This window comes from Sceloporus undulatus, chromosome 11 (genome assembly GCF_019175285.1).
Source record: "Sceloporus undulatus isolate JIND9_A2432 ecotype Alabama chromosome 11, SceUnd_v1.1, whole genome shotgun sequence".
Taxonomy (NCBI): Eukaryota; Metazoa; Chordata; class Lepidosauria; order Squamata; family Phrynosomatidae; genus Sceloporus; species Sceloporus undulatus.
In genome coordinates, this window is record NC_056532.1 from 10004559 (window position 1) to 10027569 (window position 23011).

Below are 23011 nucleotides of genomic sequence, written 5' to 3' on the forward strand. Positions count from 1 at the left end.
AAAAATATAAGGGGAAAACACCTCTTAGCAATTATCCAGGGACGGAACAGCTGTGTCCACAGGTACAATAACATCCAAAATCCACACAGCTCGAATTACGTTTGATGTGTCCAAACACGAAATGGACGCAAAATACATGATGCAAAAGCTTTGTCGAAGCTCCCAACTGGCTTTCTTCATTCAGACAGAAAGTGTTAGGAGTAGTCAAAGTGGAAATGTTAAGAAAAGATTAAAAATGTATGGAAGTTGGGATGTCCTATATGCCATACATTTTTATCAAAGCTGTTGTTAAGTTTGTTCTCGGTTTGCTTTGGGAGCGATGTGGACACCCATTAGCAACACAATAAGAAAACCTTTGCAAGATCCCCATGTTTTTTTTCTCTCTAGGTCCTATCATCATTTCACGCTATATTTTATCTTTTGCTCCAGTACTGTGGAGTGGCATTGTGTTTTTACCATTTATCTCAAACAAGTTTGCCATTGATTGTAAACTACACATAGGTTTAGTCCATTGGGGAGCCTCAAGGTTTGCAAGAAGGAGAGAACACCTTTTTTAGAACAAACTGCCTGCCCTAAAGGAATTACTCCCGATTCTGTTTTGACAGAGTGCTTGACTGGCATGGAATGACTACTTAAGGGGGAATTAATAATTAAGTTTTCCTAAGGCCTTTTGATAAAGGAAAACAAAACATATTAAATATGAGAAACATTGTCAAAAGCCAAGCGCCTGTTAGGGTCAGCTTGGTTTTTTTAAACGCAGGCAGAAGTTGGCAGACATATGTGTGCCTTTTGTCTCACTCATGCTTCCCTTAAGACACAGATACTGACTGATATTTTTTGCAGGGGGAAGAACCGAGGACCAATTGCAGGAGAGGAAGGATGGAGAATGCAATTATGGGCAAGCATTCTGACAACCTTTTCGGATTAGGTGCATTATTAGGTGCGAAAGGCCATGGCGTAAATGGATAGAAATGGGGGAAATGCATGCGATGATAGGAGGATGGAAGATGCGTGCGAGGGGATGGGGGGAAAGAGGGTCTTCTGGGAAAGCAAAAGAATGTCAGTTGTCCTAGTTCCCAAGGTGCTAGTAATACTTCAAATGTCATATTTTTCCCCCCTAAGCATGGTGGGAGAAGACCAAGAGCCCGAAATAAGGTCAGAAGCGGCGAGGGACGGACTCGAGGACCGAGGATCGCCGGTGAAACGACCTGGCCGACGGATCGGTCAGTGAAAGCCGGCTGGCGAGAGGGGATTTTTTTTTGGATGATTTGCGCGCGCAAAAAGGGCAGCCAGACCAGCAGTCTCACTACCTGCAGGAGTGGGAACAATCCCTCGTTGAAGCAGATCGATAAACTGGGGGACCCGATCGGCCAAAGGGTGCGTATGGGCGCAAAGGTTGATACCGGGGAATGGTGGGCAACGGGGGATACGTGGCCATCCGGTTGCTGAAAGGAAAATCGACGGGGGAAAAAAACCAAACCCACGGAACCCCCCACCTGAAGCTGCTTACAAGGAAGGAGGTGATGAAACTGACAGGCCAAACCATGGCCCCACGACGAACGTGGTTGACTCTTTCATGGGGGGCTTTGCATGAACCCCCACCTCAACCCTTAGCAATTGATTACAATGTGGAAGAGGTCCTTCTTTTTCATAATATATACTGTAATATGCAATTCAGTTCCAGTGGGTTCCTTGTTGTTTCTGCTGCGGGTTTGGTTCCAGGGTGCCACACCCTAGTGGGATAACAAAATAAGTGATAATACTAAATGAATAATAAAATAAAAATTTTTATTTTTCTAATCCCGGCCTCTCTAATAGATGTCGGGGCGGGGGATCAAACATGCTAAAGTAATGAAAATTCATGGGCAATTATAAAAAATGGAATCCCACTATGCCGCCATCCGGTGGATGTTTCAAGTCCGTAGTTTAAATATAAAATTGGGCACAAAACGGAAACCAACGAAACATGGGTGTCCCCATAGTATAGAAAAACAATGGAAAGGTCAAGGTTTGCTATTGGAAATCTTATACTTTTATGGATGATATTGGATCAAGCCGTGGAGTGTGTTAGAATACATGGCTTGATTTTGCAATTTGCTTTAACTACTGCACACTGTTTATTAATGAGTCCTTACGTCAAAGGGCAGGGATTGGCAGGGGGACTCTTCGGTTATATAAACCAGGTCGTGGATTTATACTTGGATGACAAAGAATTTGGGGATACTTAGGCCGCTTTTCTCAAACACGAGCTACTTAGAGGAGGGTTCAGCCTATACACATAAAGAAGGTATAAATTTCAAAATAGGCCAAACCCTTGATTTTACTACTGTGTATATATGGGAAGTGCTTGAGTGTTGGCCTTATGAATCTCGGAGGTCGATTACACCGTTTTTTTTTTTTTTTTTTTCCTCGGCCATTTGAAAATTCGCACTGGGTAAAACCTTGAGCAAATGTCACACTTCTCCTCAGCCCTCAGGGGATTGGAAGGCAAATGGCCCAAACCTCCTACCGAAAACCAAAAACCTTACCAAGGAAAAAAAACCCTGTGATACGTTCACCACAGCCCGTGAAATTATTTGGATTTGTACAGTAATTGTGATATCAGAACATGTCACGTACTGTTCAGTCGGTTTGATTTGCTCATGATAACGCCTTGTGCTGTCCATCTGCTTTTAGTTTTTTTAGTTTCTGCAAAAAAGGGGGGGAAGGACACTTCACTGCGGTTCGTCAGGGACCCCCAAAATTATCTTTTGGATATTATTAAAAAACAAGACCCGAGGCAGAGATAGCCCAGGGAAGATTATTTAAAGGGTAAAGAACTACTTTTGCATAAGAGGGTCAAGCCTTACTTTAAATCTCCCGACTAGACATTTATTCGGATCTGCCACATACAAGATAGAATTTGTGGCCCTCAGATCTTACAATAAAGGGCATTTCATAGCCGCAAAAAGGGCGGGAAGGGAAAAAAAGGCACAAACCCATTAACCATTGTTATTTGGTCCAAGTTCTTCAAGTTAGTTTCCAGGGCCTTGGCTTTTAAAGGTGGGATCCATAAAACGTTAAATAGTCATTGTATTGGCCATTCTTGGGATTGATTGAAAAGGACGAGCTAAAAGAGGTGGTTTCTCAGCAGAATAATGGGACATTCTTGCTTCTATCTCTCCGTTTCCCTTGATCTGTTCAGTGTCTGCTGCTAGAGACCAGCGAAAGGACACTCTAATAGGGTTTCAATGCTAGATTCCATCCCCTGTTAATTTCTGTCTCTCTGTTTTTTCCCAGGCATGGGGTACCTTCACGCAAAAGGGATTGTGCATAAAGATCTCAAATCCAAATGAAACACTTTCTATGGAAAAAGGCAAAGTGGTATCCGACTTTGGCATTTTTTTGGCTCTTTGGCATTTCTGGGGTTGTTCAGGAAGAAGGTAAGCCTTCTTTGCTCTAACATCCTTCTCCCTGGAAGGTCCTAGGTTGCTTTTGCTAAACTGTTGATAAGTTATACGGGTCCCCCCATAGACAGAAAACAGCTTTTGACTTACCTTTACCTGTTGTAAATGCTCATTGGCCATGAACCATCGAAAGGCCAAGATGTTAAAAAGGATGGGAGCCGTGTCCCACCCTGGTCAGTGCCAACTCAAGGTTACCTCTCCATCCATGCAACAAGCAACACAACATGGGTATACTTCCACAACTATCTCCTGTCTAGATTGCATAGGAAACTGCACTAAATTATCTATTAGCGCAGAGTTCCCAACTTTGGGGTTTTGAACTTCAGTCCCAGAAGCCTAGCAAACTTAGCCAATATTCAGAGCATTCTGGGATCGGAAGTCCAAAAACATCTGGAAGGCTAAAGTTGAGAAACCATTGCATTAAGTTTGGATATTTTCTTTAAAAAAAAATAATCAAGTTCATAATACCAGAAGGATGACTATTTTGGTTCCTAAGAACACAAGATGTTACAAGTGCATCTCTCAGTCTCTGCCTGTAAATAGGGAATAATAAGAAATTAAATATCTAACCCATTATTGTACTAAAAGCTGGCCTTAACTCTGCTCCTAATAGTAGGAACCAGCCTATGGTGCTTGTTTTAAAGGGTTGTCATTGGGACATGGCAAACCGCATTTTGGTCAATCCATTTTGGAGTCATCTGCATTCCACTTCTTTAGAAAGTTGAGGTAGACAAGATCTTGTAAGAGTTACTTTTTTGGGACAACACTTCCAGCAGCAAGAGTTTACATTTTTGGGCAACTCTTCCAGCCATATGGACTACCGTCTGTAAACGGTTGAAGGACCAGAGGATTGTAGTTCAAACACAAAAACCTTGTCATATACTATAAAAATGTCTTCATGTTGCAATGATAACGTCTTCATATATTAGAAGTTTTGGGCAGTTCATATTTGTGATGATAATCTTCACATTATCTCCGTGTTTCAGCCCTTCCCAGAGATATATCCTACATAAATGCATTGGGAAGCCCCAAAGATTATTCTTCATTTAGTTTGGTATTATCTTCTTGGCCTACAGGACCAGAAGCAGCACAATTTTTCCCATCATTTATATACCTGAAGTTATAAGTTATAAAAACAATAAAATATATATATAATAATAATAATAATTTAATCATAATACTTATAATAATATATTATTTATTTATAACCCCCACTCTTCCATAAGTTCGAGGCAGCTAACAACCATTAAAACATTAAAATACAATGTTGGGCCAGACACCCAACCCCACCACCCATAACAATAAAATCATAATTATAAACAGTAACAATTAAAAAAATACCATTAAATTATTAAAACTTTTAAAATTGGAGATGCCAGGTATTAATACCATTGCCTTCTTCCGCAAAACATACTCCGCACAACATCTTACGTCTGCTATGCAGCTAACCCTGTCTCCAGAGAGTATTATTCTCCTAAGCATGTCCTATTTTTGTTTCTACCGAATGATCGATTGCCTGATAGATTGCACTAATTTTTAGACTGTAGATCCCATGCGTGTAAATGTAGAAATATAGAAGGAAGGGTTCTATGATAGCCTTCTTTTCTTCTCTCAGGCGTGAGAACGAACTGAAAGCTGCCCCACGACTGGCTCTGCTACTTGGCCCCGGAAATTGTGCGGAGATGGCGGCCCGGGAAGGACGAGATAAACTCCCTTTCTCCAAGTGGCGGATGTCTATGCTTTGGGTAAGAGAGGAGAATGATCCTAAGGATCCATCGATCACTCAGTGGGTATCCTTGTTGTGCTTACTTAGAAGAGCATGGCCATTATGGCCTGAATGCTTTTGGTGAGCCATTGACTCCAGCTGTGTGACCCATTGACTCAATTGTTTATATATATATAACATACAAACATAATAAAAAACCATATGTTTCTCAGCTACACTTCGTACATTACTTTTCTTCTTTACTTTATAGCCTTCTTTAATCTTTTGTCTCCTCTCTCACTCTTCTCTTTTTCTTCGTCCTCTCTTCTCCGAACTTCCTTCTTTCTTCATTTCTCTCCCTTTGCTTTTCTCTTCCTATATCCTTCTCTCCTTCCTCTTCCCGTCAACTTATCGAACGCCACTCAAACCTGTCATCCTACAGACTTAAAAACCCTCAACTATATTCATCTTCTTCCTTACTTCCTTACATCTTCCATACGTCTTCCGCACCTTTCCCATTGGACTCAGTTGTTGAATTGGTGGCTCAGTTGTTAAGTCACTGCACAGTTAGATCTCATTGATTCAATGGTTTACCTCAGGACTAACAGTAGGATTAGGGCTCATGCCCAGCCGCATTCTGAAGCTAAGCTGTGGTTAGGTCTGGTTGGTGCTCCGTGGGAGAACTTACCATAGAAGCTACCTGGAACACCGTTGAAGAAGAAAAGTGGGGTCAAAGCATAAATAAATTGTGTGTGGCAGATTCTGCTAGTGACAGAGTGCGGTTCATTGTTACCTGCAGGTAAATATGCTATGTACCAAATGTTTTTGTGGGGGGGTTTGGGCTTATGTGGTCATGTTCAGAAATAGCCCCCAAACACCCCCCAAAAAACTATGGATGCCGGCCATGAAAGCCTTCGACTTCCCATGCTTGTCCGCTATTTTGCTTGCTCCCTCTTTCATGATTTCCAGAACAGCAGCGACACATTAATAATTTGCAATCCGGTTTCAGCTGTTCCAAGGGGTAAATAAAAACAAGAGGAACAAGTGCTCACAACCGCATGTGCGGTCTGTTTCAACAGAAAGTAGTTTGGAAAACCCACAGAGCACTTTTGACACCGGATTTAAATCTTGTAACCTTAGGGTTCTTCTGGACTCTTTTTTCATCATGTGAAATTATCTTTGAACCACTGAGACCAAAGAAAAGGTCAGTCCGTGAGTCTTGAAAGTTTTCCTTCCCGCTACTAAAACTTCCTCTCGTTTTAAGAAAGAAAGAAAAAAAACAACCAGTTTTTCTTCTCCCTTTCTCAATTTCAGTAGCATATCATTAGCAAATGTCCGTATTATGATGACTGAGCGGCATACATGTATGTATTGCAAAATCGAGAAGGTGAAAGAGAGAGAAGAGAGAGCAAACAAACACATATCCTGATTATATCTCTGCAAGAGATTTTTTGGAAAAGGACAATCTAGTTATGCTTATTTCTGGTGTAAATATCTGTGAATTTTATCATAAGGCAGATCAATGGCCTAGAATCATGCCAATCCATGCCCATAAAGATGCCAGTAGTATAGACTTTTTACTAAAACGTTCAGGTAGTGTTTCTACTTCTATACTCTCTTAGGGTTGGACCATGGCAATGGGGTAGGGGTTATTAGACATTCAATTCCAAGGTGCATTTTTTTAAGTGTGGTTTCGTCAAGGGTCTTTACAGAATTTACCAAAGTAACATTACACTATTTATCCATTGAGATGGATCAAAATGAGGACTGAGTTGGAATCCTCATTTAGTTTGGAGCCAGCATGGCAAAGGTTGTGTTTGCGCACATTTGGATGTAACGCTGGAAAACCATGATTTGATTCCCAAGCTCAGGCCATGGGGACCTTGGGCAAGTCACACTCTCTCAGCCTCAAGGGAAAAGGCAATGGCAAACACTCCCTCTGAGCAAAAATCTTCGCCAAGAAAGCTCAAAGGATTAGATCGACCTTAGGGTTGCCCATAAGTTGGAAATGATTCGAAGGGAACACACAGCAAAAAAAGCGCAGAACTGACACACTTTCAGCCTAACTTGGCCACATGGGATTGTTGGGCGGATATAAAAGACGGAAACGAGAAAGCAAGTCTGCGTCCGTGTAACTATGTTTGTTCGTTCTTCTTTGTGGTCTCCTTGAAAGAAAAAGATGGGGACGTAAATCCAATAATAGAGATTTGTTTGGTTCCATTCCTCTTACCGAAAGTAACTTTAAAAATGTTTTGGGGGCTTCTCCAGGACCGTGTGGTATGGAGCTCCAAGCTAGATGAGGGCCATCATATAAGAGCCAGCCGGCCGAGGCCCTGATCTGGCAGATTGGAAGCGGAGAAGAAGGCCATGAAAGCAGGTCCTCTCAGGCAAAGTAGCCTGGGGGAAGAAGTCAAGCGTAAGTATACTCTTATGTATATTATATAGGTTTTTTTTTTGTGGTTTTTTCAGACTATGTGACCATGTTCTAGAAGGGTTTAATTCCCGGACGTTTCGCCAGCACATGTGGCTGGCATCATTCTTGGAAGATGGCCGGCGAAAACGTCGGGGAATAAACTCTTCTAGAGCATGGTCACAGAGCCCCGAAAATCCCACAAAAAACAGTATATGGATGCCGGCCACCAAAAGCCTTCGACTTCATATATGTATATTGTTCTAGGACATCACAAAACCGCTTACCGTCCTGGCCAGTGGTGGATTGGTGGCTTCTCCATGTCAGTCCGAGAGCCAGTCATGGTTTGAGCATTGGACTATGACTTTGGAGACCCATGGTTTGTATCCTGGCTAGCACATGGAAACCCATCGGGTGACATTTGGGCAAGTGCACTCTCTCCGCCTCAGAAGAATGCCCGGCCAAAACCCCCCAAAGAAGCTTGCCCAAACGGCAAAAAACCCCATGGATAGGTTTGCTTTAGGGTCGCCATTAAGCCAGGAAGGCACACAACAACAACAAATGTCAGGCATTGGACTTAATTCTGAGTTTTAGTCCAAAATCTGAAATAAAATTAACAAGGGGTTGAAGCCTATAGAGTAGTAGTTAGAGAGCCAAAATGTACAATGGCTTGGGAACAAAAGCACTAATGGGGTTGGGTAGCTAGTGGAAAAAGTTGTGTGTTGTTACACTCACTATTAAGTCAGCCTTGACTATTCGGGAATCGTCAAGGTGTGGTTGGTTGAGGAAACAGGAGGTTGTAGTCCAAAATCTCAGGTACATAGCGTCGTTCATTCGTTCTGGAGCACTTTGCAAAAGATGTTTCAACCTTGACAACTTGATCATAAAAACAAGCCTTTTTTAAAAAAACAAAAAAAAGCTGACTCAAACGTGAGCCACTTTTTAGGGACATTCTCTCAGCCTGTTGGTCTTTCGACTGTCAGCTGCGCGGACCCAGCTTCCACGCTTCTGATGGAACATGCTTGAACAAATTGCCAAAGCTCAACCGGAGGCTCTCTCTCATTCCGGGACACTTCTGGAAATCAGCCGAGTATTGTATTGGCCTGAGCTGCTTGCGGACAATTGCATTTCATTAATAAGCAAATGGTTTTAAACATTCCCCTAGACCACAAGCTTTAAGTAATGCTAATCCTTGCCTATGTCCCCATTAAGACTTCTCTTACGGCTTCATTTCTTCAATAAATCTTTTGTAGGCGGGAATAGGCCAACTGTTTTCTACTAAGTCACATTCCCTTTTGGTGAGTGGTTGGAAGGCCACATGTTGGTAGTGGACAGGACTCAGAACTAGAAAACCAGAATTCGATTTCCGTTCATCCTTTTTCTTCTCCTTTTGCAGTTCCTTTGTTCCCTTCTCCCTAGGCAACAAGCTGTCTGGGGGAAGGAACCAAGTCACTTTCCCAAGAATCCAAGATGTTGGCGACTCGTAGAGGGCTTTGGAATAGGAAGATAGAGCAGATGGATATGTGAGGCCAGCGCATGGCCACTAGTTGCCAAAACCCGAATGCAGTGGTTCTCAACCTTCTAATGCCCCCCACGACCCTTTCATTAAGTTCCCCTCAGGTCGTGATGACCCCCAACCCATAAAATTGCAGTGGTCTCGGTTCCTAAGACCATCGGAAATATGTGTTTTTCCAATGGTCTTAGGTGACCCCTGTGATTGTGAAGGGTTGTTTGACCCCCAAAGGGTCAGGACCCACAGGTTGAGAACCGCTGCCCTAATGGCATAGGGCCAGTTGGTGCAAATCTACTATTTTCCTACCACCCACCTGTCACTCTTGCATTGTATTGCCCTAGTACTCTGGATTTGCCTTGTCTATGTCCTCCAAGAACAGCACGAAGGAAAAAGAGTCTTGCAGCATCCTACAGTCACGCATGCGCATGTTTTATGGCTTAGCCTCCACGCCCATGGGTGAGCATACATTTGTACAGGGTTCGCTTCCAGTTCGGACACGAAACCCATTTGGTGTTGAACTTGTTTGCAAAAGCACAGCTCAGCTAGGCCACAGGGAAGGTGATAAACAAAACTCCTCTGAACAAATCTTGCAGCAAACGAAATCCCATGATAGGATTGCCATGGGTCGGAAACGGACTTGAAGGCACACCACCAACACCACCACAACCACAAAACCGCCTTTTAAAACCCACAGTCATCATTCTGTCCTATTCCCCCTGCTCTTTGGCTGCCCTTTTATAATCTGTAACAATGACTAAACTCTCTCTTCTCTTGTGTGTCCCTCTGCTCTCTCTCTGTTTTTTGTTTGCTTCCACCTTTCTGTCTTCTAGGTTGTAGCTACTGACGCAATAGCCGGGTTCTACCTTGCATGCTTCCTTTGTATCCTAAACCCACACCAAGCAAACTTGGAACCATCCACCTTGCACTGTGTGTATACACAACATATACAGACACACAAACAAACCCCCAAACACGCGCCGCCCGTTGGTTTTGTTTTTAAACCCTCGGCGCGCACCCGACGCTTCTATGAATTCCTTTCTCCTGCCTCTTCTCTCGGTGCGGGCTGCTAACTTGAAAAATAAACCATTACCTGTCTGCAAGAAAATCGGTGGCGGTGTTTGCTACTAACCCCTTCTCCGAACCCAGATTAACTCCTCGACTTCCGAAATGTGTTCAGCCGGCTGCAGCAATTTGCAATTTCCGTCTCCGCGCCGCTCGCTCTCTCCGCGGGTGGTTTTCTCTTTTTTCCGAACTCTTTACCACCAGCCTCATAAGCAAGGTGTAAGCAACCAACAAACGACACAAAAACCAGCCCAGCATTGTGTGTGTGTGGCTTGTCTTCGTTGTATGGGATATTTTTTGTTAATAATAAATAATAATAATATATAATCTATATATGTATAGAACTATATGATGTGTAATTAAAAGTAAGTTGTTATCCTCTGTGGCATTTGAGCTGCTAGCAAAAGGACATTAAAAAGCGATCTCGCTTCTTAAGTTACAACAGTCAGGATCATTACGAATGTACGCATGAGGTGGGTTATTAAAAAACTAGGAGTATGGGGCTCACTTAAAGAAATCTTAGTGGATTCGGCGTTACACGTTTTATTAGGTTTTAGTTGGTAACAGCGACACACACGACGTTGCATGGGAGCAAACAAAACTAACAGCCTTGAAGGTAACAGCCGTGTTTTGCTTTGAATTTGATTTTTAACATGGCACTCTTATTTATTGTACCGCCCATCGTTTATTTTACTCCCACCTTTCTGAGGCGTGGAAGAGGCATCTACTTAGAAGAGGCATCCCCCCCGTTTTAAAAATTTGATTTGGAACCAAGCTTTTTAGTTGGAGGCTTTAAAAAACTAAAATAACGTTGGTTGGCCTTCAATTTCAATGCCGTATTCCTATCTACAATGGGTTTATTTGGGTTTATTCCCAGGTTAGTTGGGCCTCCTAAACCTTGGGCTAGATTGTTGCCATATCCCTCGTATAAAATTAATAGTCATTCACGATTCGGTTTGAAACAGTGGTTCGCCAACTGGCAACGTAGTGGGGTACCCTATAGATTTTTTGGTCACGTAGCTTCTTGATAGATCTTTCATGGACCCCACAAGCTTTTTAGGGGTGGAAGTCTTGACTTTTCAAGCCTGGAAAACAGCAACAACTTCCATCCACGGAGAAAAGGGAGGAAACAGTTTCATCCATGACATTTTACTTTACGGAAATACAGTGGAGCCTTGATATCCGCTGGGGGTTTCGTTCCCGGATCCTCCCATGGATTCCAAATCCACGGATTGCTCAAGTCCCATGATGTGCAACACATGTAGTAAAATATAATGCCAAGGTTTGCTTTTTGGATATTTTCAAAACAGATGGTTGAAACTGGTTGATGCAAAAATGCATGGTTATAGGAGTGATGTCTTGCAATGCTCAGAGATGGGAGGGCTGGTGATGGAAATGGGGATATGTTAGGATATGCAGATGCAAGATGTATTGATAGGGGCAGGGTTTGAAGTTGGTTTTAGGGGTGACCCTAAGCCCAAAGTAATACAATGAGTTTTTGGGTGGCTCTGCAAGAAAGACAGCACAACCATTAGCGCTGGTCGTTCCCTGCTTAGGTTATTCTTATGGCAGCCAGGCTTTCTAACCAGGCAGCAACCCAGCGATCCCCAAACTTTGGTCCCTCCAGGTGTTTTGGACTTCAACTCCCAGGAAGGCCCCAGTCAGGTGGCTAAACAGTCAGGACACTTTGGGAGCTGAAGTCCAAAAAAAAACCTGGGAAGAACCAAATTTTGGAACTACACGAAGTAATCTTTCTCCTGAATTCTGGGAACCAGACTTTCTCTGTGTTGCCGTATGGGCCGAATGTCATGAATGAAACAATCTCAAAAAACCCTTCATGAAGAGGCAGCAGAACTTGGGGTACTGCCTTGCCTTTTTGCATTGCCAATCAGGGCTGAAACACTCACTGATCGCTTCTCCTTTTTTGTTGCCAGGGTCCCAAATGTAAAACGGTTTTAATGCAGAGTTAAGATGTTTTCCATTTACCCTTCTGTCCCCTTCCCCTTCTTCCTCCTCCTTCTCCCCAATCCTCCTCTTCAGCATTAACAGTAGCAAAGTTGCCATCCGGTTTTCGAAAGGTTTGCCTTGGGAGATTTGGAGTCGAGTAACCAAAAGATATAGCCGGGTGTGTCTTTTTTTATATAGTCCTTATTCGTAACGGTGAGAAAGGCTGTCGGAGCGACATCCGTGGGAGCTTCCCAAAAACATGGAAGGGGCATGTTGTTGAGCCATTCCTGCCCAGCTACTTGGTGGTGATGTTTCACTTAGGACATCTGATGTTTAAAAATGTTTACATTCTGATTACTTCTCTCCCCCCCCCCACCTTTGTGTGAATTATATAATAAAATGATGTGATTATAGGGTTTTTTTATTTAATATTTTCCCCTTCGTATGTACCAAACTGAGTTGTTTGTGAGCAATCCGATCGCATAATCTTGTGTGGGTAGAGAAGCGCTCTGAGGTTTCAGGATTGCAGCCCGGAAAAATGTCCGAAATGAAGGTGTGCGCACCGACGCGGAGTCGCACCTCTTCCTACGTGGAAAATTTGATACCACGCCATTCCCCCCGAAGGATGCTTGCAATGCTGTGAAGTGGCGGAGGACGAAACCCTTGCCACCTTTCCCGAACTACGTTTCCCTCGTTCTTCTCCGTCGGAGAAAAAACGTATAGAGAGTTTTGAAAGCGATTGCTGATGAGAAAAGGGACATCTTAGGGAAGCGAAAGAAGGGGAAGTTGTGAGGGCGAAAACCTTCGCTCGGAGCCCAGTGCAACGGAACGGACTCTTACTATGACTGGAATGTTTTGTGGCTGTGTTTGTGACAAGGTTGTTGAAGCATGAAATGTGGTTGGTTTTATGTTGTGTGTTCGTACCTTGGTGAAAAAAATGTTTTACAGAACAACAAAGCTTCTACCTCTTCATTGTCTTTGGGGGTTCTGGTGTGGGACATCTTGAAGTCCATGGGCAGCACCTGAAATAAGGTAAGTTTCCAGGGCGGCTGTGCCATTTCTTATACATCTGCTTTCTTCTCTCTCGTCACCACACTATTTTCTCCCTTTCTGGTAAAGGATGGGTGACTTGTAGCTGTTACTGAAAACTCCCAACTCCCATCAATACCAGCCAACGTTTTAAAATGTTTAGGTAGGATGGGAATTATATCTGGACACGATTGTCCATTTTTGTCTTATGAGCATCTCGCTGCCTGGCTCTTCCACTTTTCCCTGGCTGCTGAGGGGAGGGAAGATTTCACTTAACAGAAAATAAGCTTTTCCTCAAACGTAAGAATATTAAACAGAGGATGTTTTTGCACAATTCAGAGTTCCAGATTTTAAGGTGCTTGAAGTCAACAAGGCATAACGGTTTTTGTTTGAATGTTTGTGCATGTCCTGGAGCATCGAGTTGTAGAAGGATAGGAAAGGAGCGATGTTTTTATTGTACTGAGGTCCCAGTAACCAGAAATGAAACCACATTTGCCGTTTCCTCCCCAAATGATCCAAGACAGTGCTGAAATGCCAAATTGAAGTTGGTTGTTCCTCTCTGCTTATTCGACTGCAACGAGGGAGACAGGAAACAGGGGAAAGATAAGCTAAATATCCGCTACGTTGACCAGAAAAAGACGGGGAAGAAGAAGCAAAAAATTCAGTTGCTGCCCAAGTCCCAGAGAAGAAAGAAAAATTTTGTCTTCGTTTTTCCCCCACAAAATCCAAACCATGCCCGAAGAAGAAGGAATGTCAAGGCATCCCCTCCTCTTTCATAACATGGGCAAATCTACTGAGTTACTAATGGTAGTATAAGCATTTTCTAGTAGAGTCTTTGTAACCCACGTTGGTGACCTATTTTCTTTTAGACCCAGCTTATAAAAGGGGAAAAATAGGCTGGATGGACTGTAAAAGGTTGCCTAGTTGGACCTTTGGAGTCTTGATTTCTTACCACAGTTAATGCTTCCGAAGAGGAAGCTTAGCTGTGTTTTAGACTATCAGGTTTTGTTTATCTTTACACGAGAAATAAGATGTAACCTCCGGCTAGGTGTATAGCTCAAATGTGGTAGCCTGACACTGAGGAAAGAATGGGTTTGGCAACAGGGAGACCACTTTCTTTTGCAGATCCACCTTCCCCCTTTTTATTAATTCTCCTAGATGGTGGACCCTTACTTCTTTCTCTTTACTGCAATGCAAAAAAAAAAGCGCCTGTGGAGCCACATTGAGGATTTGGTTGATATATTTCATCCTCTTTCCTATTATCAAAGGTCTAACTGGGTTTCCGTAAGCTTGGCGCGCATTGGTGACAAACTCTTGGATTTGAGCCTAATTCCTTAGCGATGTGGTGCTGGGGATGTTGCCCACGATACTGTGGGACAATGTACGTATTGCTCACATGGCTGAATTGGTGCCGCTTCCGCCGATATGTTCTCAGCGCATCGAAATCTCCATATGTCAGAGGAGAGGAATCTCACCTTTGTGGCTTTGCAGTGTGCAGTTTTTGTAAGGATTTGTTGGTTGCGTCCGTTTGAGAGCCTGTGTAGGAATGCATGCCACGATCCCACTCTTGATACCCTACTATAAGGTCAAAAAGAGAAACCAGCACCCACGTTTGAAAGTAGGAAACGTACCTTATATATACTCGACTATAAGTCGATCTCCTGTTATAAGTCAAGGGAAAGGTATTTGGGTCACAATTATGGATTTTGATATATGACTTGTAGATAAGTCGAGTGTAAACTTAACACAAGGATGGGAGCGAAGGTAAACACAATGCCAAATACACGTACATATATTCCAGGCAGGCATCTAAAATGTCTGGTGCTTAAAGTAAATAAAGGAGGATGGATGAGAACGTAGATAGCTAGGTGAAGGGAGGTAGTGATTCCTGGGAACAGATTGGGTTGCTAAAGCCAGAACTTAAGGTCTGTTGTATATTTGGGTGGTTTGGCTTTCTCCTTATGATTCCACATAAGGTTCCTCAGATGATGATGATTGATGATGATGTTATTTTTCTATATCCCACCTTCTCCCAATATAGGGACCCAAGTGGCGGCAATTGTCGATACGTTGGCTTGCTGTGCCTGATAAAACAGAGATCCTCCCGATCCAGTAAGTAAGGATAGAAATGTTGGGTTTTTCCTCCTATGAGTTTAGTTGCTTAACGTATAGAGAGGAGAGACCAAAAAAAGTTTGGGAAACCACTGCACTAAAGATGTCTTGCCATTCAGTCAAAGCGATGATCGATGAATGATGTGGCTGGTTTGTGGGCTCATGGCTTCCTTAGCCTGCATCCCATCTGTATGCAAAAGCGCGGTTGTGAAGCCACCATTTTGGGCATAACCACGTTTCCAGTTACAAGATTTCTTAACCTTTGTCTGTCCTCTCAGTTCATCTCTCTTTAACAAGCCATGATAAGAGCATGCCTTGTTCTAGTAAGTAAGCACTCTTCTCTCCTTCTTCCCCAGAAGCCTCAGATAATTATTAATTTCCCGTTTGGTTGGAACAAAACCATGATCTAAACAGGATCTGGGTGTTTTGGGAAGGCTGTTGACTGCACTTTCCCGATTTTCGAGAGGTCACAGAAAGCTATGGTTAGTTGGAGACAATGATGGCACGCACAGGCGTTAGGCTTTGTATCCTGGTTTAATTAAAAAAATGGCAAGATAGTTTTCCAGACTGTGCCGGTGTTTCCCACTCCAAGAATTGAAATGTTGGGATAGGTGTTTGAAATGGTTGAGCTGTGAGGGTTATTGGAGAAACATGCTCCATTTAGCTGAAAAAAAGTATGTAGGGAGGAAATGGCAGACTTAATAGAGGTTTCAGAAGTAGTACAAGAGCATCAAATGGCTTCCCCCCCAAAAACGTTCTTTAAATTCCGGAGAGGAGAAAAAGGAAAAACCCGGGGAGAAGAAAACATTTAGGGCCCTGGAATGGTGTGTCTCTGTGTGTTTGTGTGCAAAAAGCAATTTTTCCCCAATCTGATGCGCTCCAGATGATTTGGGCATATGCTTTCCATTGATCCATGTTGGCGTGAAGATAGAAGTCCGGGCTGTTCATTCTTTAAGGCTCCCCAACAGCACCGTCATAAACTCGGTGCATGCATCTTAGAAATGGGACCCTGCTCTTGGATGTGCGTACATCACTCAAATGGCAAGGATATGCGCCATGTATCTATTGCTGGAACAGGCCTTGTTTTGTTTTGCTCTCTTACTAGGATTTGGACTTAGGAACTGCATAGGTCCACTTCACTTGGCCAATGGTGTTCCAATCTTTGGTCCTCTAGATGTTTTGGACTCAGAGCTCATCATTCTTGACTGTCGGCCAAGTTGGCCGAGGCTTCTGGGACCTGAAGTCCAAAACATCTAGAGAGGACCAAGATTGGAAACCAATGGCCAAGTGTGAAGTGGCCTTATGCAGTTCCTATCCAGTCTCGTAAGAGAGGCCACAAAGAATAGGCCACAGGAGATCATGAAGATCACTGGACATAGATGGGAGTTGCCATCTTTGTACCCAGTAAGTTGGTATCCTTGTGCTTCTCTATATCACTAAACTCAGGGCTAGGCAGCCATTGATAGGCTTTCTCTTTCAGACATTTATTTTACGGCCATCAAAATGTTTTTACAAATTTGAACACCAACAAATACAACAATTCGACCCTTTAAGGTCATTTTGGCACTCAACGCTTTGGACTGCAAATGTTCCAAACTTTTTACTAAGAGTGGCTATATGGGAACTGTAGGCAAACTGTTTGGTGGAAGCTGGAAACGCTATCAAGATGCCCAAAGAGATGGTTGTTAGGTGATATATCTCCAACGTATCTTGGGAGCCCTGAAGAAGGCCAAAAAAAAGTATGCAGGAGGCCCAAAACACATCGGTGTGGTACATTTCCGTACCAATGAAGCAAGCATTTCTGAGCACCTTGAGATGTGTCTCCAAGTTCTGGAGATGTCTTTGGGTGCTCCTTGGTTTTTGTGGTCTTTTGGAAGACAAGAGAGCAAAGTTGGGGGACATACGGACCCTCTAGACAGCCACTGGACTCCAAATCCCTTTCAGCCCCAACCAACAATGACCCATGGTCATGGGAGCTGTTAGTCAAGCAACCCTGAAGGATCATAGGTCCTTCAGTAGAACATGAAAATGATGGTTGCACGACCCATTCTCTGTTTACACTGGGGTTAAATCGGAGTATCTCCACTTTGTGTGGGTTGGAAGAGGGATCTCTACTTAAAATGCTAGTCTGTGTCGTAAACCGTTTTGTCACGCTAGGTCTATGCGCGGAGGGAAAGGATCCTGGCGCCTATTCTTTGTAACTATTTTCTTTCTCGTGGTGATCGTAAGGGAGTGAATTTTGGCATGTGAGGCCGTTCTATTCTCTTTTTTCCTTTCGGGTGTGTACAAATGAGTAAATAAAAAAGTGAAAGCGCAGCGTCTGTATGTGAAGGGTCTCTTAGCCGCAGTTTCGACGGTGTCTGTAAAACCGAAGTCTGTAACATGGCGAAAAACGGACATTTTTCTCTCCCCCCTCCTCCTTTTCAAACGTTAATGTAACTTTGTACAGTAAAATATATATAAATATATATATATAATATATAAATAAAATATATTTTCTATCGACTCCAAGTTTGTTCTCCAGAACGGCTATTAATTTAATTTAAAAAGAAATAAAAATCGGTTAGTATTAACAAAGAGCTCTGCTGTTAGTTCATGCAACTGTTTAAAGAAGAAAGAAAAACCATTTTAAAAAAAAGGAGAGAAAGTGCATTCGATGTTCGTGAAATTCTGAATATTTGGAGTTTCTTCTTAAGTGAATAAAACTTTGGCTCTGGATGGAAAACCGACATCAGTTTGGGGTTTTGATTTGAAGTTGTCCTTCTGTGTGGCTTTGAAAGAACGGCGAAGTAGTTTGGTTTGAAAATACTCTATTTTCCATAGAGTTGGAGAGAGACCGCAAGGGCCATCCAGTCCAACCCTGTGCCATGCAGGAACTCTCAATCAACACACTCCCAATGGATGGCATCCAGCTCTGTTTAAAGACCTCCAAAGAAGGAGACTCCATCAACCTCCAAGGGCAGCATTTCCACACTGTTGAACACCTCTTACTGTCAAGAAGTTCTCTCCTAATGTTTGAGTGTGGAATCTCTTTTCCTGGAGCTTGCATCCATATGCTCCGGGGTCCTATCTCTGGAGCAGCGAGAAAACAAGCTTGCTCTCTCCTCACATATGACATCCCTTCAAATACTTAAAACAGGGCTATCAATATCGTCTCTTAACCTTCTCTTAGACTAAACATCCCCAGCTCCCTAAGTTCTCCTCATAGGGATTTCATGGCTTCCAAGACCCTTCGCCATTTTGGTCGCCCTTCTTTGGACACGCTTTGGCCTCCTAACATCCATTTTGCCCTGCACTGACCAGAAAACGGCTGCGATATATTCCAGGTGAGGCTTGACCGAAGCCGAGAATAGAGCGGTACTGTTAACTTCAATGCACACAATTTTCAGCCTTTTTTTTTTTTTTCCTTTTGGGGTGTTTCGTGGGGTTTGAAGGCAACAACAACAGACGTACGGTGACCCTAGGGGCCATATCAAACTGTTTTCTCTGACGGGGAGTGTGGTCATGGATGGTCAGAGGAGGGAGCAGGAGGGGAAGGGGAGGAAGGTGAGCAGAGGAAGAAAAAAGCTTCATCTTCTTTTAGGCAGGTTTTGGCCCAGATGCGCATACTTGTCTCTCCACATTCCGTGGAGTTAGGGGCACAAGACCCCCACGAATGTGGGAAGAACAGCAAAAAAATAACAAAAACACAATGTTTTCCCCTGAGAGAACACTCTCTCTAGAATCTCTAGGGGTCTCCAGTGGCAGTTCTGTGGTCAATGTCTGACAGAAACTGACCATGGAGTTGCCGTGCTGGAGGCTACAAAGGCCTAGCAAACTGTCCTCTCTGGGAATCTCTAGGTCCTTCAGTGCAAGTTTTGGTTCAAGTTGACCATAGAGTTGCACTGGAGGACCTAGATATTCCTAGAGATAACGTATTAATAAACTCCGTGAATAATCAAAGCCGCAAAAGTCAAAGCCGCAAATGTGGGGCATATATATGGTTCTGGAGGAGGCGCTTTGCCCACGCTTGCATTAAACCCACCCTTTCGCAAATCTTGGATAAATTATTTTTCCATATTGTTGTTCCCACAATTCGCAGTCCATGCTGGATTCTGGGAGTTACAATCGCACCAAAGTAACCTTTTCGAGTTCTTAATGCTCAACCTTGCAAAGTATAAGATACTCTGGCCTTCTTTATCTCAGTATTGCAGAACAGAAAAGAGCAGACGCTCGGAGAGATCTAATCTTTGCTAAAGAATGTCGGTCAGAAAGATCTGAGTCATTATTGTTTTAGTAGGAACACTTATCTGGAGAAGCAATGAAAGGCTAAGAAGGAAATCAAGAAGTTTAGACTAAATAGTCGGCGTTGGTTGTGCGTTCAGAACATAATTGAAACTAAATTGGAACGGAGAATTTGAACCCCAGTCCTATCCTGGTCCCCAGAGGCAAAAAATAAGAAACACTTCCAGCATTTCTTCCTAGCAATAAATCTCATTTCGGAGGCGGCAGCAAGTCTTTGTAAAGAAAAGATGTGGCAAAGTGAGTCTGAGTGGGCAGAGATGCCCTGAAATGGGCAGCAATAATCTTTAATATATTGGATCAAATGTGGATTCTTTGGCGGAAGCCACATTGCAGAATTAATGCACTTTGACACCGCTTTAAATGCCACAGCTCCATCCCATGGGATCCTAGGATTTGTAGTTTTTGTTGTGGCACTAGAGCTGTTCGACAGAGAAGGCTATGCATCTCACAAAACTGCAGATCTCCAAATTCCACAGCATTGAGCCATAGCAGTTAAGGCGGTGTCAAACTGCATTAATGCTGCAGTGCGGATGCAACCTTTGGTGCTTTTTGGGAGGAAACCGCGTACCTTCTTTCCCATAAAGGACCCTTTTTGGAACTTGTAGTAATCTGAGGCTCCTAAACAACCCAGAAGTGACCTAGTAATGTTGTGCATCCAAAGAAGGCTTCATAAAATAAGTTGTGTGCCTCCGAATTGAATCTATCGTGGGACTTTCTTGGCAAGTTTGTCCAGAGGGGCTTTGCCATTGTCATCCTCTGAGGCTGAGAGAGTGTGCCTTAACCCAAGGTGGGTTTCATGGCTGGGATCCAGAGTCATAGTCCAGTACTCAAAACCAATACGCCACATTGGTCATAAAACCATTGCAATCTCAATCTGGGGGGTGTCAGTTTTGGGGTCCCTTTTTCTCTTTTCCTATCAGTCAGACCGAATTAATAAAAGAAAGATTTGATTTTTTAAAAAGAAGTTTATATTCAGCTTGTCTGGGTTCCTAAGAGGTTTGTATTCGGAACATACAGGCCTGTTACAGACAGCCAAAATAAAGCTGCTTTGAGTCACAGTGGAGGTATGGTGTTTCAATGATGCATGCGTCCTATGAGTCCAGAAGCCACACCAAAGCCACACTCCAGTCCTTAGGGCTGGAGGCTGGAGGCGTTGGCTTTTGGTTTTGCAACTTGCTGGACTCTTTAGGACGCCATGCATCATTGAAACCACCATCATTACCTCCACTGTGACTCAACAGCAGCTTTAGTAGTGGGCTGTCTGTGAACAGGGCCAAAAGAGCAGGTTTAATGGGCCAAAAATGAACATCATGGGCTTTGCGCAGCATAAATGCTTGGACCCCGGAGGCAACATTGGATTGGCGACGGTTTTCAGCCGCACTGCGGTGGTCGCTCTTGCACAAACGGTCACTTGGTGTGACTCATTGACCAAAATCATATTTCGGTCAGCGGGGGAGGGGGTTCAACCCAGAAAAAAGGTTGCATGTTGGATTGGCGAGTCTGCTCGGCTGCCAAGGCCTCTTCACTGGTTTGCTCCTGTTCCTTCGCCCAAAAACAATCCAGGCCGCGGAAGGGTCATCTTGTTTCACGGATTGGTGAGGACCAGGATTGGGGCCAACAATTTGCATCACCACTACAGCTCTTTATAACCCCATTTCTGTTGTTATGCTCCATCCCTTCATGAATGACTTGCCATTGGATTTCTCTTGCGCTGGCTTTAACAAAGCATTTGGGATTTCATACCCATGTCAACATGTTTCGCAGAGAGGACAAAAAACTGGGACCTCAATTGTAGCACCAAAAACACAACACCAAGAGATAGGAAATGGAGGGCAGGGAAAATCAATGCAACAGGTTGCTTTTTGCCAGAATACAATTGGGAAGGGGGAAACATGTGGTCACACCGTTGTTGGTCATTCTTCCTTCCTGTTGTAGGGTTAAGATACCTCATCCGAAGGTAACTCCCAAGGGGGCACCATCCAGCCAAACCACACATCCTGGCAATTGACAGGAAAAACTACTCACAATCGAAGCCACCACCCCCAGAGATTTGGGCCAATCCAGCCTCTTTGTTTACAAGGCCATCCACAAGGGAAAGGAAAAAAGAGATTCCATTTGATCTCCAATTGTCAAGGTGCATGCCATTGTCCGAACCGCTCTTACTGTTCAGGAAGGTTCTCTCCTAATGTTGAGGTGGAATTCTTTTCCTTGTAGGTTTGCATCCATTGCTCCATGTCTCGACTCTCTGGAGCAGCAGAAAAAAAAGCTTGCTCCCATCCTTCAAACGATTTTTAAACAGGGCTATCGTTATCACACTCTTATTAAGTCGTCTCTTCTCCACAGCTAAACATACACCAGGCTCCCAAGACCTCTGCCATTCTTATAAGCATTTTTATTTTTATTAGATTTTAAACCAGACTTTTTTTTAAAAACGATTTCTTTTTTGGGTCACTATTGGACACAAACTCCCAGTTTCTTCTCAATCTCCCTTTTTGGAATTATTGTGGTTTATCCAGACAAACTGTGGACACAGTCGTTATTACAGGTAAGGCCTCCGATCAAAAGCAAAGAATAGAAATGGCACTATGACTTTCACACCTCGACCTAGATTGCTCATAATTCTATCTTTAGATGATGAATAGAGGTTGCATTGGACATTTTTAGCACGCAGCATAACAACACCGTTGACCTCATGCCCACCCTGCTGGTATAAAAGGAATTACTGGATTCCATTTAATATGGAGTCTCGTGTTGAGTCAAGGGGTTGGTTGTAAACTACTTAGCGGCTTCTGAAGGGACAGTTTTGTTAGCCAGGCTAAGAGAACAGAGGATCGCGTGGAGGGGAAACTAGGATTACGGAAGGAAATCTAAGTAAGAAACAATGGAAACCAAAAAAATAAAGGAGACCAAAAAACAGAAAAAAAAAACAAAAAAAACGAAAAAATCAAAAAAAAAAAAAAGAAAAAAAAAAAAAAAAAAAACAAAAAAAAAAAAAAAAAAAAAAGAAAAAAAAAAACAAAAAAAAAAAAACCAAAAAAAAAAAAAAAAAAAAAAACAAAAAAAAAAAAAAAAAAAAGTAAAAAAAGAAAAAGGAAAAAAAAAAAAAAAAAAAAAACAAAAACCAAAAAAAAAAAAAAAAAAAAAAAAAGAAAAAAAAAAAACAAAACAAAAAAAAAAAAAAAAAAGAAAAAACAAAAAAAAAAAAAAAAAAAAAAAAAAAAAAAAAAAAAAGGGAGTAAGATGTTTTAAAAGTTGGGATTGGCCTGCCTTTGCAAAAACCAGGGCAGGTCCGTTGGAGATTATGGGAGTTTGAGCTCCTTTCAGGTATTAGAATAGTTAGAAACTAACAGAGGTTGGAAGAGGAACCCCAACCGCAAAAGTCCAACCCCCTTCTGCCCATGCAGGGAAAGCTCAAATCCATACAAAGCATCCCGACGAATTATTTCAACATTGCCAACTGCAGAATGGGAATGCGGTTTGCTGCCGCTTTCCCCCTCCAATGG

The 23011-nt window shown here is 42.9% G+C and overlaps 2 protein-coding genes across 16 annotated transcripts in view; both read left to right on the forward strand.

Moving 5' to 3' along the window:
* Positions 1-23011, forward strand: part of LOC121917114 (RNA-binding protein Musashi homolog 2-like) — a 911933-nt gene that overhangs the window by 39473 nt on the left and 849449 nt on the right. The window lies entirely within an intron of this gene.
* NF1 (neurofibromin 1) overlaps positions 1-23011 on the forward strand; it is a 353409-nt gene that overhangs the window by 24704 nt on the left and 305694 nt on the right. The window lies entirely within an intron of this gene.